Genomic DNA, 14,788 nt, shown 5'->3' with positions numbered 1-14,788 from the left:
AGGACTAATAGATGACTTGTATGTGCCAATCAAAGCTTACATTGACTTTTCAGTCTAACAACACTCTAAGCATCTTTCTTGGGGATTTTTGTGTTTGTTTGTATTTTAAATTCCTGGTAGTGTGCTATCATTAACAAAATAGGCAGTCATCAGCCAACAATTTCAGCAGAGGGATCAGTCGGTGGCTAGCTTTTCTTTCAGCTCACAGCTCCCTGCAGGGCAGTGTTGAATAACCTGTGCTGCTATGGCCTGTTGCCTCTCATAAAAAAGGTTGAGGCAACTGATTTGTAATTGCTTAAGGACAGTGGAGTCACTGGTGAGCAAGAATCGTAATTTTAATGAACTAACTGGCCTGAAATTTCCAAGACCTTTCCTCTAGCTTCCCAGAAGCTGTTAGATAAATGGAAGGTAATGTGGCTGCAATATCACATCCCATACGGGATACAGAACTGTGGTGGTATTGCAGCCCCTTGGCATGACACTGCGTTGTAGTTCAAGATAGCCTGTACCTTTGAATACTCAACTGCTCTTCCCTTTGACAAGCTTTCCAAGTTTCTGCCCTGTCTTTGTGCTTCTGACAGGGAGAAGTCCTGTTAGTTGTCACACACTGGTCCCTGAGTAAAAAATATGGATGTTTTTCCTCCACAGTCTAACCGGAATTTAGCCCTACTCATAAACAATAGAGAATAGCAGAAGTTGGAGTAGGAGGAAAAAAATTATTACAGAAAAGCATATTGATTTATCTAAAGCATCAGAGGGAAAAGAGTTAAAACCAATGGCAGGTCTATATTTGTATTTTATTTAATATCATTTTCATAGTCCATCATTTAGGCCCCACTTGTCTCAGGACTCTTCTCCACTGTGTCTGGATGCAGCAACCTAACCCCTTGTTTCTGTCTCAGAGTGCCCTAAATCTGATTTTGCTAGGTTTCTCTTTACCTATATTGTTTCAAAACTCTACCTCTGTCCTGGAACACCTCAATAAGCCTGGTACAATTTGCAGTTTTTAAGATGGTTATGGAATTACAGCAGTTGATTTAGAATACTTGACAATCAACATTTAAGTTTGAATCACTGCTTATTTCAGTAAAGAAAAAAATCTTTCAGGATGGATTTTTTTTTTTTTCAGAAAATGTGACTGTGTATGAATGTAAGATGCTGGAAATAATTATTTAAATTATAAAGACATCTCCCACACTTTTTGAATCTCAGACACAAACCTGCAGAATCTGCTTCTGTAATTTTGAACTCCTTTTTGAGGATTTGCTATTCTAGTTCAATATCAGATGCAGTCCCATTGTTGGCTATGAAGGGGTGTTGCAATCCATAGTACTTCTCCAAATCATCAGAGGGGGCTTAGCTGTGTCAGTGACTGCCAGTAATGGCTAGTGAATATATAAATGGGGGATCTTCCCTTTTTGAATATGGGAAGAAAATATATTAAGTTCACAAATACATTTCTAAGGAAATGTACTTTTAAAGTTGCTAAAGTCACTTATTCTTGTGCTTTGTGCCTCACACTGTACCTCTGATCTTGAACAATAAAGATGCCTGTCTATTGTGTCTGGTCACTTAAATATTTATGAGTGGTGAGCTCTGCATCGGTTATCATCATGCATTTTCCATACAGCACAGCAACTAAGCAATACTACAAAGCCAAGCTAATCTTCAGAGCTGGCTCTTGACATTTCCCGATTAATATGCATTGTCCTTTTGAGGGCTAAACCCTGCCTGAGGCCACACACATGAAACGATTTGTCTGTTCTGTTAATAGACAAGGAATATGCATACATAACCTGGTGAAACAGAACAGGCTCAATGAGCCTCTTCATCCAAAGTATTCCAAGGGTACTTAAAATTAGTCCTTCGACCCTTTGTTTATTTAAAGAGAGTTACAGTAATAACAATAAGGGGAATAACCACTATTTCTTTGCAGTGTACATTACTTCAGAATCAACTACTCCTTCCTCTCACAAGCTGTTTTCTCTGCCTTTTTTTTTTGTTTTGTTTTGTTTGTTTGTTTGTTTGTTTGTTTGTTTGTTTTGCAGGAAGCCTTTTGTGTATGGTGAGATATCAGATAAAGGGTGACTGATCTTTTAGTCCTGGTCTCTTGAGCACTGATTTATGACTGCTCTCATTTAGCCTGTAACATAGACTGTGCTGTGTCACTTCTGCGCAGAGCAATGACAGAGATGGCTGGGTGAGAGCAGGTAAAGTTCTTGGAAATTCAAAAAGAAGAATGAAATATGGGACAGAACAAGTAAGACTTTTTTTTTTTTCATATTTGCTTGTACTGGATAATGTTTCTTTTTATACACACATTGTTGCTCTGGACCCAATGTATAATCAGTCATAAATTGGGATAAACTGATGTTCAGTCACACAGAGTTATTTTTACTGAAGCATATAAAGGTGTATAATTTGCTATATAAAGAATGCTAAATAACAGAGCTTTTTAGTATTGGATTTTTTTTTCCAGAATTTGCTAATGGCCAAACATATGCACACAGTTCCGGAGAAAACAAAGGAATACACAAGTATTAAATACTAACAGCTGCTCTGTTCAGGCAGCAGCCACATGCTGTCCTGTTTTATAAAAATTAATTGGAAAGGCTTCCACTCAAAATAATCATGCCACTTGAATCTTTAAGAACCAATTCAAAATGTTTTACTTTCAGAAGGATGACTTCCTACAGGGTTCAGATCTACATTTGGTTATAAAGATACCTGGTCTGTATTGCCATGCAGCAGGAAATTTAAAGCCCAAAGGGATCACCAGAAGTCCACCAGTTCTAGCCCAGTCCTTTCTGGAGAGTCAGAACAAATTCATATAAATGGTAGAAGAAAAACCTTTTTCTGAATGTCCTGGAAATACTTTGAGTATAGAGGGCCTGTAGATTATTTCCCTCATGTTCTTGCTCCAGTGTACAAGGAAAATAATTCTATGCATCTTTCTTGTAGAAGCAGGGGGTTAGTGCCAAATTAAAACAGGTGAGCTTAATGGTTTTGGGTATAGAAGGTGAGGTAGGATGCCTTGCCCAAAGTGTAGCATATGAACATTATTTGTCCCTTGTTTCTACATCATGGGCTCGATTGACGGAGGCCCTATTAGTCCTTCAATTTTTACAACAAATAGCAGTTTTGACCTTTCGCAAGCAGGTCATACATTTTAAACCTCTAATCATTTTTGCTGATCTACTTTGGAGGGGCCCTCCAATTTTCCTGCATTGTTCATTAGTGCATGAAGCCACTTCACAGACCAATTGCATTTGTGAAGTTTTTTTCTATATGTTCCTCTATGTACACGTACATGTACCTAACTGTATGTATAGCATTTGTCAACAAACCATTTACTCAGATAGTGAGGATGTGCCTTTGTACTTTCAAGCTTGTGATGAGAAGTAAGTAATCAGCAAGGCCATAGATAACCTGTGGCACACATATCAGCCTCAATAAACACCCTTTGTCTTAGTGCACTCCACAGTCCTTGTCACTTACAGTAATCAAAACACCTTGTAAAACGTATTTTGAATTGTTTGGAACATAATAAAGATAATATGTTACTAAGGCTTATTTTTCTTTCACTATTTTAGCAGTAAATATTTTCCCACAGGCATCAAGCAGCTCAATGCATAATGTGGTTTGAAGTGAGACTATTTAAAGAACACTTGTCAGAAACATTTTGTACTTTTCTACTTCCATTTGGGACTTTTTGGCATTATATGTGTTATATAGGTAGCATTTCAACAGTTTTCACTTTCTTCTTTCTGTAGTCTTTTGCTACAGAAATGGAAAGGCCATTAAACAGAATTGAGCTACAGAGACTTTATTTTGGCTGTTAGGTATCACGTTTGTTTTACAGTTTTGAAATCTAAATTTCTTGACCCTCTTTTTTTTTTTTTTTTTTTTTTTTTTTTTTTTTTTCCTTGATTTAGAGTGGGGAATATTTTGTTTAAAATTCTAGTGACAAAAATGTCAGCAGACCCCACTGGTGACAGGCTTTTTCCCTGACATGAAACACAAGTTTATGTAGACAGGTTGTCCAGGTAATCATTTAGAAGAGACTAAGACCTAGCTTTAAATTCCTTGCTTTGAAAGATCATCACAATTGCAATGCCCAGTATTTGAGGTAAACAGAAGGGAAGGCATGAGGAAAAAAAGGCCTGGTGGGCTGATGGTTGGGTACAACCCATGAAGGTAGATGAGAGCTCAGCAGGAGGTTAGGAAGCAGTCACAGCAGTGTTGTGAATCTTCCACTCCTGGCATTAGTAAAAACTGCAAACAAGGAATTCTTGTGCAGATGTCCCTTTTGGCTTGTTTTCAAATTTTCTGTACAATTTTAAATGGGAGTACTTCATGGTCCAAGAAACCAGTGTCCCCTGACAGTAATATGTCAATCACATATGAGGGAAAATGCTTCACCAGTGACTTTCACCAAGCTGCTTAAATTGTCCATGCATTGGTTCTCATATCTGTTGATGGGATTGTAATACCCAATAATTTTTGCATCAACATTGATGCCTATGCTACATCAAGATGTTTGGTGATCTACAACTGCCTCATACTAAAGCATTTTGACTTTCTGTCCCTGGAATAGACCGGGCAGGACATGTTCATTGGAGCAGCTCTGTCAGCAGTGTACATACAAACCATACCTACAAAGATGGTGAGCTCCTTCCCTTGTATTTACACCTACTTAACTACTGATGCCTTTGTCCCAAATTATTTCTCTTCCTTATGTTTTGTGTCTTCTGGAGCACAGTGCTCTGTTCTTTACAAAACTCTTCTCTGAGGCTTGCATACATAGAGGTGGCAACTGGCTTTTAAAAGAAACAGTATGATCTGCAGCATATATCAAAAGTCAGAAAAAAACTAGAAACCATATTGAGAGACAGATGCTACCTCAAATATCAAAGTTTTTATTTCTGGATACTAGCTTTTCATCTGTGAAATGTGTTTTGGTCTGACAACTTTTGCTGCTCACTCAAGAAAATAACTAGCTGTACCATTTAATTTAGAGCATTTAATCAGCAAGAAAATCATTGTGTCCTTTTGTATAAGCCTGAAGAGTTCATCTTCTTTTAAGGGTGTACTCAGGCAGTATATTTATTTAGATACATGCAGGTTCCAGCATTATCTGGAGACAACAGCTAAATAAAGCCATATGCTAAAATAATCTTCATTCTAGTCTTTGCCTTTATTTGTTGTTCTATAGTAATGAACATTAATTTAAGTGAATGGGATGCCAGTTGATATGAATGGAAGATTCTTCACATTTTGATGTGTGAAACTGTAAAGCAGACATAAAAAGTATACTCTCGTCATTTGCTGATATTATTTTTTGTAGCCAACAAATTTTTCTCAGTCCCTTAAATTTAAAGAGAATTTAAGAGACTGGGAGCTGTTGCTTGACCAACTAGAGCTGACAGTTCTGTAATGAAATTAGCAACACAGGAATGTATGTTTTACCTCCTGGTACTTATTGAAATAAGCAGCATGCAGCTGAGTTCCTATTCACTACAAGAAGAAGTGATTTCTCTCTTTGCTTACCATTAGGTTTTCCATTCTTACCCTTACTTCTGGAAACTTGGGCCATTTATTTGGTATATGTATTCTTTACAAATTAAATTATAATATGTTCCTATTTTGGCACTTGTTAATCAAGGTGTGTAACTTGGAAAACACTCTTGACGATTATAGATTCCTTGAAGCAATAACTACGAGAATCAGTCCCCACTACAGGAAGTGGCAGCTCTGCAAGCAAAACACTGCATTGCAGATAAAGGGAGACATCAAAGTCAAGATTCTGAGTGTGTGTAATGGTAACCACAGAAGTAACTTACAAATCTTAACTGGCAACAAGGTTTTTATTAAAGTAACAGCTTAATATGAAATTTAATAATCCTCTTTTTTAAAGTGTATTTGGATTCTCAAAGCACTCCTGCCTTTCTGAAAGCACAGTGCCTTTTAAAACCATACATTGGGTGACTTACCCTGTACTGACTCACAATTAATTGTTCGACAAAAACATTTTGTGAGGCTGAGAGCTATGTACAAGGCAAGTACCTTAAACTGAGTTGAATTATTTTAGCCATTGTTATGGCTAAAAAGAGTTATGCATGGCAATAACCAGTAATGCATGAGTTATGCGTGGCAATAACCAGGATAAATACAGTGTGAAAAGCTGTGCTTTTACTGCAAGCCATTTCTTCAGAGCTCATCTACCAGGCACAGCACAAGGAGACTGTCTTCCATTTTTTTCAGTACTTCATTAGCATTTTTACTCAAATGCTATTTTCTACTGCAATTCATCCAGCAAACATTCCTCTGTTTTCCTTTCCATTCCTTTCATTTTGATAGCTCTTGCACTCACCTATTTTTAGAGGGGCTGTACATATACAAGCGCACATAAATACGCCTTCTATCTCACATCACTTTATGTGCCTTCCATTTGGGTTCAACCTACATTTTCTTAGATTTTCAAGCTTCCAATCATACAAAGCACAGAAAAAAGTAGTTCATCATATGGAGATGCCAGAAGCTAACCATGTCTGGGTGACTCAGTATTGAAAAGGATGAGTGACAAAAGCATTTATAATGTCAAATTTTCCCTGTAATTGGAAGCAGGAGGCAATTTCCTGTGGCTTGTTCTTTTCTTCTCTGTGGCATGCTGACAATACCACACAATGATAATTTTATAGTTAGGTCATAAGGTGAGCTGAGTATTCCTGAGGACTAAAGTATAATCAAGTGCTGCATCCATCTTCAGGGAGTAAGTCCAATGGGTTTCTTGCTTGGAGCCCAGAGCTAGGTTAGCTGCTTCCATGTGCACTTACAGCATATGTTTGAGATGGTGTCTGTGTGTGTTTTTGTTTGGAGATAACTACTAACTCTCCTCCACTGATTACAGAAAGATAGCCTAGAGTAGACAACCAATTTTTGTCCACTTGAAGTTGTGAGATGAGTAAACACACTGCTCCACAAATGCTTTGGGTCTTACTCAAGTGAAGTGGGTGCTACCAGTGCTATTGGCTGATTTTGTATGCACCCAAGTCTGTCTAGCCATTCCATTTGCTTAAAATCAATTAGGTCCACATAGTTTGTAATATGTGGACATGTATTACAAAATACGTGTATTACACGTATTTGGGACAGAAATACCCACATATTTCTGTGGGTTCTCAAATGAAAAATAATGAGTTCACCTATCCTAATAGTAAAAGCCTTAACATTTCTATCAAGTTTTGGTGGTGGAACTATGCATGAAATGCAGATGCATGTGACAGTGTTACAGTGCTTTTTGGTGCCAACCAGTGTTGTTTTATTCATTGCTGTTACAGGGCATTCACAAAAAACCTCATTGATGTTGCCCACTGAAACACAGGAGATTCATTTTATCTGTATAGAAGCAAACTTCTGTTTTCCAGCAGATCTTTATGCCTTAATAAGTTTCTGACACTGCAGTTTTGTTTTCAAATGACTACTTGATGCAAACACTTTCTGCAATTTGTGTGAGTTTGTTATAGCTGGGAATGCCTACATTTTATTAACACACAGAAGTAAATACAATGGAAACATCACACATTATATCCAAGAACGCGATTTCAAACATGCACAGGAATTCCCCAGCAGACAGCATTACGTAGACTCTTACCTCAACAACGTGATCAGACAGCTGGGTCATACAATGAACAAATGCAAAGAGCCACATGGAATAATCACTGTTGTCCAGACTGTGAAGCCATTCCATTGAATCTAACCCCTGCTTGAGGTACCGGGGTCTCTTTGATAACACTCCAGCCCTTTCTTCTCCAACTTGAGCCTGCCCCAGCTGAATTCCACCCTATTATTACGCTCCATTTTAGCATACAGATAAATTAAAAGTATTATGCCAGAGCCTGAAATTTAGGAATTTGCAATGCCGTCTTTAGCTTTCAGCAAACAAAGAAAATTGCTCTGCTTTGTAAATTACTCTAAACTGGGTCTCTTAGTTGCAGCGCTGAGCAGCTTCTATTTTACTGTCTAGAAAATTTGACTCTTTCACGGGAGAAATGAGGGCACCTGTTTGAGGCAACAAAATGCTATCTATAGTTTCATTGCCAGGGGACTCTAAAACTTAAGACAGGCACAGGATAAATGTATTTACTAGGTAGGACAACATGTTATAAAATGCCCTTCATGGCCTTGGGGTGGAGGCTATAGGGCAAATGTAAACTTCCTCCTAGTTGCAGAAAGCAGGGAAGGCTGTATTTGCTGTGGGCAATTGCAGAGAGGCAAGAGACAGCCACACAAAACATCAGCAGTCAGAAGTGACTCTCTAGAGCTCAGTTTCCTCAGATCTAAGATGAGGAACTAGGAATGAAATCTGCTTATAGTCTCAGCAATGCTGGGATGTAAGCACGGATGTTTTGATTTGGGTCACCGCATCATGCCTTATGCAGAAAGCCATTTCTACTGGAAATTGATAGATCAGAGGAAGTTCATCCTATTCAAAGTTATATTGAAGGGTTTAAGCTCAGCTGCACAACTGTCTTCACAAATGAAAAGGAGGCCAGCACTCAGTGCCTCTCAGAGATGCACACGTGAGAGAGCCCTCTGAGTGGAACAGAAGAATAGGCAGGAAGGGGTGTGCAAAGCTATCTTAAGACTAATTGCTGTTTGCAGCTGCAGATAGACACGTGCTTAATTATCTGCTATGTGCATGCAAATTTGGTTGCTGTCACTAGAGTCCAGATGTTCCCTTCCATTATACTGAGTACAGCAAACAAAAGAAAAAGGGTCAGAGAGCAAAATAAAAAAGGGTCAGGAGTGGCAGCTCCGTGATGTTTTCCTCCTGTCATATACTTAGCCTGGCTGACCATTTTCTTGAACTCCCCATTGCAGAGATTTGTATTTTTGCTCACAGACTGAGCATCTGGTCAGAAAAGAGGGGAAGCCTGAGTAAAACCTTTCCCCTCAGCACTGGGGAAAGGGTGCAGGCAGCCACTCAGCCCCACAGCCCTCCCCTGGACTGAGAAGATGTTGGGACACCCTGGATACCACACAGGAGCAGCCCAGGAGGGCGGTACTGGGCCTGGGATTCAAGGGGTCAGGGCCTGTGTTCCTTGTTGTAACCACATAAATTGTCCACACTAAACCACAATAAAATTGTCCAGTCAAATTAACAACAGTTTCTAACAGCTTCTCTGCTGTAGACATGTCCTTTGGCAGGGGTAAGTACTCTCTGAGAAGTACCAAGGCTTGCTTTTTCCTGTATTGCTTTTCTTCTTCAACTGTAAGATCTTTCTGTCCATCCTCTAGGCTTGTATCTTGTTTTTAAGCATTTTTTTAACACCGATAAAAAAAACCCAAACTTGTATTTTTTCACAGAAAGTGAACTGTAACATTCCTAGTTTTAACTGTTTGCAGCAAAGTCCTTTTTATAAGGTCTTTGCATTGTGTCCCCAACATTTAAAACACACAAAGCTACACAAACACAACACACTTAGATCCTCTTCTCCTATCAGTCTAAATCAAGTAACAACAGAGTAGCGTTGATTTATCCCAATCAGGCACCTGGCCTTTATTCTGTTTGATGGCATGCAGTGTCTCTTTGAAAGATTTAACCTTTTCATTCCATTTTAATTAAATAAGAGTAAAGACCAGGAGTGGTTTTGTGGTGTCTGTTTTGAATTAAATTTGTGTTGAGCATATATGTCATGTTGATTCGTTTCATCTTTTCTGATAAATGCAATATACATAGATTCAGGGATCAAATGTCCTCTTAAGTGGCTCTGCTTTGGGAACATTACCTTCCTTTAACATGCCCATATCAAGTTACAAGAATCTGACTAAATACAAGGATCAGTCGGAAATTTGGTACTACTCTTCTGCATGCAGGAATAATGAAATTGCCGGAAGAGTTTTCTTTTCTTTTGGTAAAGGCATAGTGGGATGGCTGCAGTTACTTTTGATTTTGAGCAGCGTAGGAAACAGCTGAGTCTCAGTGGGATCTTTGGCTCACAGAAAGCATCTCTTCCCAGCACTGCCTTCACCACTTCACCACTCAGGGAGCATGGTTATCTGCCTGGTGTCCTTGCTTCCACTCTTCTTGCTGATGCAAATACCCTTTGCATTTGTGTAAAGTTTCCATTTATGTATATTTGCATTAGATGGATTATCTTAGGTTTTATGGAGACTGTGTCCTGCCCTTTATTACATAACAAACAGATTTAATCTGCAGTAACAATTCTCTATAAACCTTGGCAATATTTTAGAATACATTTTTTTATAAACAGTAGTTAAGATTTACTGCATGTTTTAATAAGGTGTATGAACCAAAGTCCTGTGAACTGGTTCAATCTTTCCACTAAGCCACTGAACTTTGGATTATGCCTATGTATTTCCCTGGAGAATTGCTCAAAATGTTTTTAGCTTCTTTACTGCTTAGGTTAGTGGCCCTGGGCACATATAATTACCTTAGATTTAAATGAGTGCAGAAAATGGAAAGTTAGAATTTTATTACTGATCTGACACCTTGTTCTCAGGTAAATTTTATTATTGAAGCTCTTGACCTCACCACAGGAGTCAGTGCCTCGGCATATTACTGGTTCTCTAGGTTTGTAGTATCAGGACAGTAATTCTTGTTGGAAAGTAACCAGGATCTAGAATTAAGATTTATGGTAGGTGCTGTTACCTGATTATACAATTCCTCTATTAAGTAATATCTCATGTTGATAGATTTTGGCTTATTATACTAATAATTAATCTTATTAATTAAAACTGTATTAGCAAGAGCTGGTTGAACACAAAATAATTTGTTTCTCTAGCCTTTAAAATGTTTTTCTTCGTTATGTCTTCAGACATCAAAAAGCGATCTGTGTAATTCTTTCTGGATGGAAATTCTAACAGCTCCTTTCTATATTGCCTTAGTTTTGGCCAGGACAGAGTTAATTTTTTTGCAGTACCTGAGGAAGCATGGCTGAAGAAGCATGGCAGGAGGTTATTCCATACCACCTCATGTCATTGCCAGGAGCAGGGTAAGGGACTCTGGCTTCTGTACGGGAGGACAGGGCTTCTGGTTAAAAAAACCATGTATTGTCTGCCATGGTTCATTGTCTTGGGGGTCTCTGGTGAGCATCTTTGCACATGAATCACCCTCTCTTTGTATACTTTCATTATTCATATTGTTGCTATTATTGTTCATTTTCTTATCTCATTGCTGTTTCCAGTAAATTTTTCTTTTCTCAACCTGTGATCTTTACCTTTTGTGCCCTAATTCTCAATTTCCCCTGCTGGACCAGGAAAGGCAGGGGAAAGGAAGAGTGGGCAAGTGTCAGTGTGGTTTGGGAGAGTCTCAGTGGGTGCACTGAACTGTGAAGCACCATTCCTAAACCATGATAAATAATATTTTATAAATTACTGACACAATAATAAATGTAATTATTCATTCTTACCAGTGCATAGTCCTCCTGTGACAGAAATCTTAAACACAGGCTCCCAGACAATGGAAAAACCTGTTGCTGCTCCCAATTTAAATATAAGTGAACAGAGACAAAAGGCCATGATGCCAACTATCTTTCTTTTTATTCTGTGTGACAATGCAGCAGTTTTCCATCTTTTTCAACGAGTCAGTGACACCTTAACAAAGAAACTGTGTCTCATGGAACATTTCATATGTGCTTCCCATTTGGAAGGAATGTAGGAAACACAGTTAACTGGCTGAGGTGTAAAGCAATGTTAGGAGTGTGTTTAAAAAACGTCTTATGCTATCAGCTGCAAAGCAGGAGACACAGTACAATATGACCAAGAGGTCACAATCTGGTTTTATTGCTACAGAGGATCCCCTAAACTGACAGAACATAAAAACTCAATGGTTATTTTGCTTGCAATTCTTTATACTCAGAGGGTGCTTCGTTGCAGCTCAGGCAATGACCAGCCTCTTGCAATTTTAAGATGTCTGAGCCAGCTGCACAAAGGATGTTTATGTTTCTGCTTTGCAGCCTTAATGTCTCCAGTGAAGCTATAATATTTTATGATAGCACCATCCCCTTTAACATCCCTTTTGCCAGGGATGTCCATTTAATGTATTTTTAGAAAATGCAGACAGATTTACAGAAGGTTGTGTCCTAAATTTCCTTACATCATTAGAGAAAGATGCAGGAGGTTTTTGGTTTTCTTAAATGAGGAAACCACAAAGAGAATGGTAAGAGGCAAAAAGCATGGGAAGAGTCCATTACAAAACCATAACACATTTATAGTGTTTTCACTATGACTGCATTTTCAAGGCTATGTTATGAAGGGCAGAAAGAAAGGAGAAGGGAGAAAATACCCCAAATAATAATAAAAAATACCATATATAAAAAATAACCATGCAGGACTTATGAAAAGGCAAAGAGGATGGAAAGCTAAAATGAATTGGCTCACAGGTGACTCAAACCAGTGGTTACAAAACCACAGAAAGTTAGCTTGCTCAATTTGTGTTGCTGGTGACAGTGTAAAAGGTCAATGGCTCTGTGTTTTAAATGAAAGCTCCACAGAAACAAATGCACAAAACCTTAGCTCAGGTACAGACAGAATGTTAAAAGTTTTAATTGGAAGCTTTTGTTATTAGAAACTTAGGTTACAGTCATTTATAAGCAGTGAAAAGGCAGTATGTCTTCCTTTCATATATATTAGCATGTATATACACTTTTTTTCCTGCAATGAATGTGTATTTCCTTCTACAGTGCCCTGTGATCTATTTCATTTTATTTGCTCTCAGTTCTCAATGTTAGGCTTTCTGTCTTTCAGCTGCCAATAATCTGGCTGTGGTTTGTAGTTATAATAAATGGAAACTCACAGACCTTGGTGTCATCCACCTCAGACAACATGATCCTATTAAATCTAATCCAAATTAACTGGATGAGAACCCTTTGCCCTTGATACTTAAATGGACAAGAGAGAGATTTGATGGTAACAATAACAAATGTGGTTTAGCGTAGAGTGGAAATCCACTCTCATTCTGTAATTGATTTGGGATTCAGAAGAACATGCTGTTAAAGAGTGTGCATTTTTAAGCCATGCGCTCTCAGAACATGGTATTCGATTAGTAAAATGACTGTAGAATGAAATGTTACAGGGAAAGCCTCTCATGTGTGAGTATTTTATTCTAACATGGGAATTGCTAGTTTTGGGGACACACCTGAAATGCTATGGCCAAAAGAGGCAAATAATTCATGCAAGCTATTGTCAAATGCAAACACTGATGATGAAATTCTTGGACTACTACTTCTAAAAATTAAAAAAACCCATAACACAGTGTCCACGTGGATTTCTTCAATAATAAAAATTATTCATCAATTGAAACAGGACAAATTCTTTCCTCATGTAAAGATCATCAGCTGGACTTGATGATACTTGATGGTTCCTTCCAACTCAAAATATTCTGTGAAAAAGCTTTTTACTAAGTGTTCCTCAGTCTGATATAGATTTACCTGTGTGAAAGTACAGAACCTGAAACTCTACTTGGCTTTTAGTCATTGTACCAACAATGTATGATAGTCTGACTCTGTGGAAGCAATACAAAAAATTGTGGGGGGAAAAAACCCAAACAACTACAAAGTACCTTAATACCAGAGACTTTTCTATTTATTTTTTTTTTGTTGTTGCGCAAAAGTAGTATCATATTAGAATTAATACTTACTGATCAATATATCTTACAGTTACTCAAGTCTTTATACATTTTTCATTTCTTTTTGTCAGCATTAAAATTACTTCTGATAAAATCAAATCAAATGGAAGGGAATTGAAATCCAGGACTGGCTCCAGGCTGTGATGCAAAAATCTTTGCCATGGTTTTTGTCTTTGCTTTACTGAGGGTGGTAAGAGAAGAATGAAAAGGCTTTTTTTTGTGGTTTGGGAAAATCTGCCTCACAGAGCTCTCTGATGAGCATGAGAGAGGGAAGGTTACTAGAGAATTGCATGATAAAATTTAATTGTTTTTCCTTTCTCCTTCTGGAAACTATTAGTGTCAATTCAGGCCAGTAAATAAATTGAGTATTTTCACCGTTTTGGTCAATTGAGTATTTGAGCAGTATTTGAGCTTTTATAAACAGAAAGGATTCAGTTGTTGCTATCACAGGAAATGATTTCTGAAGCCATCACCTCCACCATGATGGCTGTTGCTGTCCCATGTGGCAGATTGCTGTACAGGAGAATATGTATAATATAAGGAGAGTGCTCTGCTATTACATGTCAATCCTTTGCTCCCTCTGAGCCCTGAGTCCCGGCATGCATCCCATTCCCACCAATACTGGCTTTATACTTCAGAAACTTCTGCATGGACACAGATTTGCCTGTGAAAGATGTTCCATAAAAGAGAAAGCAACACAAGATTTGGTGTGAACAGCCTTCTGACACTTTTGCCACCCTGCAAAGCTGCAAAGGGAATAATGACTAAAACCATAAGGGCTATTGATCTGGCATCTGCTTCTGTTAGTCCATCTTGCACATCATTTCAAACACACTGAGGACACACTGCTGTACATTGAGAAGAAGGCAGGGGAAAGTAGGAACATTAGGAGTGAAGGAGAATTTGTCTGCATGCCTCTCTACATGAAGGACCAGCATTAGAAATTATTTTCATTTTTTTTATTTTTTCATTTTGCAAAAGAGAGTTGGCATCAGGCATTGGGGATAAAAAAAAATTATCAAAATGCTGATTCTGAATGGCAGTGGAAAAAGAAGCAATGTCAAGTCTACACAGTCCAGCTCTCTTCTCTGAATAATAAAGCAAAGTGTGTTCCCTGCCCTCCACTGTGGGTCACAA

The sequence above is a fragment of the Taeniopygia guttata genome, chromosome 2 (assembly GCF_048771995.1).
Source record: "Taeniopygia guttata chromosome 2, bTaeGut7.mat, whole genome shotgun sequence".
Classification (NCBI taxonomy): domain Eukaryota; kingdom Metazoa; phylum Chordata; class Aves; order Passeriformes; family Estrildidae; genus Taeniopygia; species Taeniopygia guttata.
This window is presented reverse-complemented; position numbering follows the sequence as displayed.